Genomic DNA, 4,529 nt, shown 5'->3' with positions numbered 1-4,529 from the left:
TGCATTTTATTTTTCCGCCTCAATGACTCATGGGTCCCGGGTTTCAGTACAGGAAAATTAACCGGGAAAAAGAAGCCCCTACGGGTCGAAATCATGAACTACAGCAAGAATGCTAGCCGACTTAAACCACTCCATTGATAGTACTCTTTCGCACAATATCAATAATAGTCCTTCTTGTAGTATACAAAAAAAATGGGTTGCACGTGAGGCTTAAATGGGTTGCAAATAGTGCTGCCCATTTTGCTCGCACTAGGTTTATTTAAGATATTTGTAAAACGTATGTAATAAAAATAATGTTTGAATATTCATGATTTATAAATATTATAATTTTTTGTGTGGATATAAATAGTACACATAACGATGATGATTAGTAAATAAAAACATTTAAATATACACCCATGTATTATATAAAAATGTTTAGTAAATAAAAACATTTCAAATATTTATATTAAATAAAAATGTTTAGTGAATACAAAAAATATACAGTTGCAGCTTATATTTAAATTATACAAAATGATGAATACAAATATTTACTAAATATTCACCTGTGTATAATTTTAACTCATGACTTATATTCAAAAACGTTATAAATTTTATATATTAGCAATGATTAAGTATTCATACGAACATTGTAGGATTTAAATTTAAAATATTTTTTATTATACAAATGTGTGTATAATTATTGAATTTTTTAATTATACAAACATTTTTATTTGTACGTATATAATTGTATTATACAAACATTTTTATTTTCAATTTTATTTTTAAATTACGTGTATTTATATTGTATTGTTTTGAATTATATAAACATGTTCATAATTCGTAAATATTATTTCATATATATTAATATTTTTGAAAAATAATGCCTGATTTAAAAAAAAAAGTAAGTTAGTTAGTTTGTATGTACTCCCTCCGTCCGGAAATACTTGTCGGAGAAATGGATAAATCTAGACGTATTTTAGTTATAGATACATCCATTTTTATCCATTTCTCCGACAAGTATTTCGGGACGGAGGGAGTATATAATATTTGGACTGCAATACTTGGCATACGTGTGCCATATAGCTAAAACTACCACACAACTTCTTCCTTTTTTTAATTACATGCATGATTGCATTAGGATGAATCAGACTCATTTCACGTGCATTCTTTCCTCTAATTACATGCATGCATTAGAGGATAAAAATGCTGATGTCATCCTAGACTCTCCTTATTCTAAAAATTCAAAATGTTTTGTAGCTTAAACCGTCAGTCTACTACAAAAACCGTTTTCACAAAAAAGATTCGTCATGACGAGATCTTCGAAACTAGATCCCATGTTGGTATGTTCCGACGACTTTTTTGGGTCAGAAGTTACCGCGCCTCGGCTACATAAGTTACCATGCATGTGGTATGCAACTTATCGTGCTATTTTCACATAAGTTACCAAGGTATGTTTTTCAACATCTTTTTTCTCTTCTTGGTCAAAGTTACCGCGATGTTTATACGTAAGCTATCGGGTATGCGCTCTTACCGTGATATTTTTATATAAGTTCTCGGGATATGTTTTTCAACAATTTTTTCCGCCGTTGGTCAAAGTTACCGTGGTATTTGTACGTAAGCTATCGGGTATGCGGTTAGTATATTACCGTGCTATTTTCATAAAAAGTTACATGGGGTATGATTTTCAACAAAAAAATTCCCTCGATCATAGTTACCGCGGCGTTTGTACGTAAGTTATCGGGTGTGCGGTTCATATATCACCGTGCTATTTTCACATAATTTATCGGGGGTATATTTTTCAACAACTTTTCTTTCCTTGGTCATACCGCGATGTTTGTACGTAAGTTATCGAGTACGTGGTTCTTATATTACCATGTTATTTTCACAAAAGTTACCGAGAGTATGTTTTTCAACAACTTTTTTGCTTTGGTCAAAGTTATCGTGGTGTTTATACGAAACTTATCAGATCTGCGGTTTGTATATTGTCGTGCTATTTTTCACATAAGCTACCGGAGGGTATATTTTTTAATAACCTTTCCGACCCGCAAAAGTTACCGCGGTGTTTGTACATAAGTTATCGGGTCTATGGTCCACTATTACCATCTTTTTTTCACATAAATTATCGGTGTATATTTTTCAATAACTCTTTTCTCCTTGGTCAAATTTACTGCGATGTTTCTATGTAAGTTATCAGGTATGTGGTGTGTGTATTGCCGTGTTATTTTCACACAAGTTATTGAGGGTAAGTTTTTCAAGAACTTTTTTCCCTTGCGCAAAGTTATCGCGGTGTTTGTACCTAGGTTATCGGATCTGCGATGCGTATGGTACCATCCTATTTACACAGAAGTTATCGGGGTTATATTTTTCAACCAATTATTTTTTCCCAGAAAAGTTACGCTTTGTTTGTACCTCGGGTCTGTGATTCGTATTTACCGTGCTATTTTCACATAAGTTATCGGGGGTACTTTTTTCAACATTATTTTTCCCTTTGTCAAAGTTATCGTGATGTTTGTACCTAAGTTATTGGATATGCGGTCCATATATTACCGTGCTATTTTCATATATAAGTTATCAGGTTATGTTTTTGAACTTTTTTCACCTTGGTCAAATTTACCGCAGTGTTTGTACCTGAGTTAACAGGTTTGCGGTGCTTACATTACCATGTTATTTACGCATAAGTTATCATGGGTTTGTTTTCAATAAATTTTTTATTCCGGGTCAAAGTTACCGCGGTATTTGGGCATAAGTTATCAGATTTGTGGTGCGTATATAACCATGCTATTGCACAAAAAGTTATTCGGGAATGTTTTAAACAATTTTTCCCTTGGTCAAAGTTATTACAGTATTTGTACGCAAATTATCAGACCCATGGTGTGTACATTGCCATGCTATTCACACAGAAGTTTCAAGGTTCCTACCTTCAACAATGATTTTTTTATATTTGTATAACACAACTACGAACAACCTAATGCACTGATTAGCTTCAAAGAAAATCTATGTGCATAATGCATATAATCGTTTCTAACTAGTATCCTTCTCTGTGTGTTGGTTGAATAGTACATTCATAACTACAGAATTTCCAATCAATGAACTTGCAAAGTAATATTCTTGCATCTCCCCATCCATAAGCTGATAAGCAGTTGGTAGTACTGAGCATATGGAGAACAATTATCAACTGAGTTGGAGTCACTCCACTAACTGATTCCTCAAGTCACCAATAAACCATAAATTATGACGATCCCTGGAATTTTTGATGCAGTAAAAGGGCAAGTTCATGTGTTGTACAGTGAAACAAAAGATGTGGAAAACCAATAGTAACACTTCTAGGTGGAAATTTTTGCAGAAATATAACATGTTCGTCGCTCAGACTGGTTGTGCAACCATTTGTAAGAGTGTTATGGAAGCACACAAGATTGATGATGAGTTAAACTAAAGCAAGATGCAGTGAATTTGTACACAAACATGCAGATATTTTTGCTCCATTTTCTTTCTAACAAAGTCTGCGTACAAAGTACTAAGTATTAGTACTGACCCTCTCTTCAACTTCAACGAGAAATGAACCAGATTGTATCTACAAGCACTACTACATAGGTTCAGAGAACAAACACATTCATGCTAACTCAGGCCATAGCTGCTGCAGTTCCAGCTTCACGAGAGACGTCTCCGCAGGATCACGGAAAAACTAGCGCTAGTTCTACTGACTAAATGAAGTAATAAACTCTGGCACCACCGCTGCTTCTGCCCATCATTTTGTGTCCAATTCTAATGGCTAAATGAACTCCAGCATCACGAAAGCAACCATGAACAGGCAAACAACTCCGGTGAGTGACGCGGACGCGTCTAGGATCGCAGCCCAGTTGAGCGAGCACATCATCAGCAGGCACTTCATCCATCAACCAATCGATTCGATCGGCGCTAGCTACTGCTAGGCCAAATCAGCCGGGAACCCCTCCCCTATCCCACCCGACGAAGCAGGAACCCGACTCTGCTGGATCGATTCCCTGGCGCCGACGAAGGGAACCGCCTGGCCGCAGGGGCGGGAGCAAACGGGAACGGGTGAAGAGCTCGTCTTGACTCGACGACATCCCTATTGGCGGACTCGACCTATGCCATACGAGGGGATAAGGTAACAGGAGAGAGGCAGGAGAGCGGCGACGTGCGGACGTACCAGTGCCTCGCGGAGGGCTGGACCACGCCGACGGGGAAGAAGGCCGCCGCCGCGCGGAATGACGAAGGCGCGCAGCGGGAATTGCAAGTTGCCGCGAAGCACGACCTCGAAGATCTCCGGGCGCAGTGCGGTCGAGCGTATCGGGACGGGGAGGCTGCTCGCAGATGTGCAATCTCAAACGAACGGCATCCAGGTCGTGTGGCAGTTTTGCAATATGCCACACGGTTGCCAAATACATATTTCGATAATATTTATATGTCATGAATATTTAAACTTTATTTTTATTACAGAGATTAGAATTTACATATCTTTTACAAATTTCTAAAAGATACGAGCAGATGCAAATGGCCGCACTGACAACAGGTTATTTCAGCTCCTA

At 37.4% G+C, this 4,529-nt stretch overlaps 1 long non-coding RNA gene across 1 annotated transcript; it reads right to left on the bottom strand.

The window, feature by feature from the left end:
• Positions 1 to 3,431: 3,431 nt before the first annotated feature.
• On the bottom strand, positions 3,432 to 4,313 carry LOC120966501 (uncharacterized). The gene is made up of 2 exons (XR_005760275.2): positions 4,151 to 4,313; positions 3,432 to 4,086 (listed from the first exon to the last, which is right to left on the bottom strand). It is a non-coding gene; the product is annotated as an uncharacterized lncRNA (long non-coding RNA).
• Positions 4,314 to 4,529: the final 216 nt, after the last annotated feature.

This window comes from Aegilops tauschii, chromosome 6 (assembly GCF_002575655.3).
Source record: "Aegilops tauschii subsp. strangulata cultivar AL8/78 chromosome 6, Aet v6.0, whole genome shotgun sequence".
NCBI classification, from domain to species: domain Eukaryota; kingdom Viridiplantae; phylum Streptophyta; class Magnoliopsida; order Poales; family Poaceae; genus Aegilops; species Aegilops tauschii.
The sequence above is the reverse complement of the archived record's forward strand: the minus strand, read 5'-3'. Positions and strand labels throughout refer to the sequence as shown.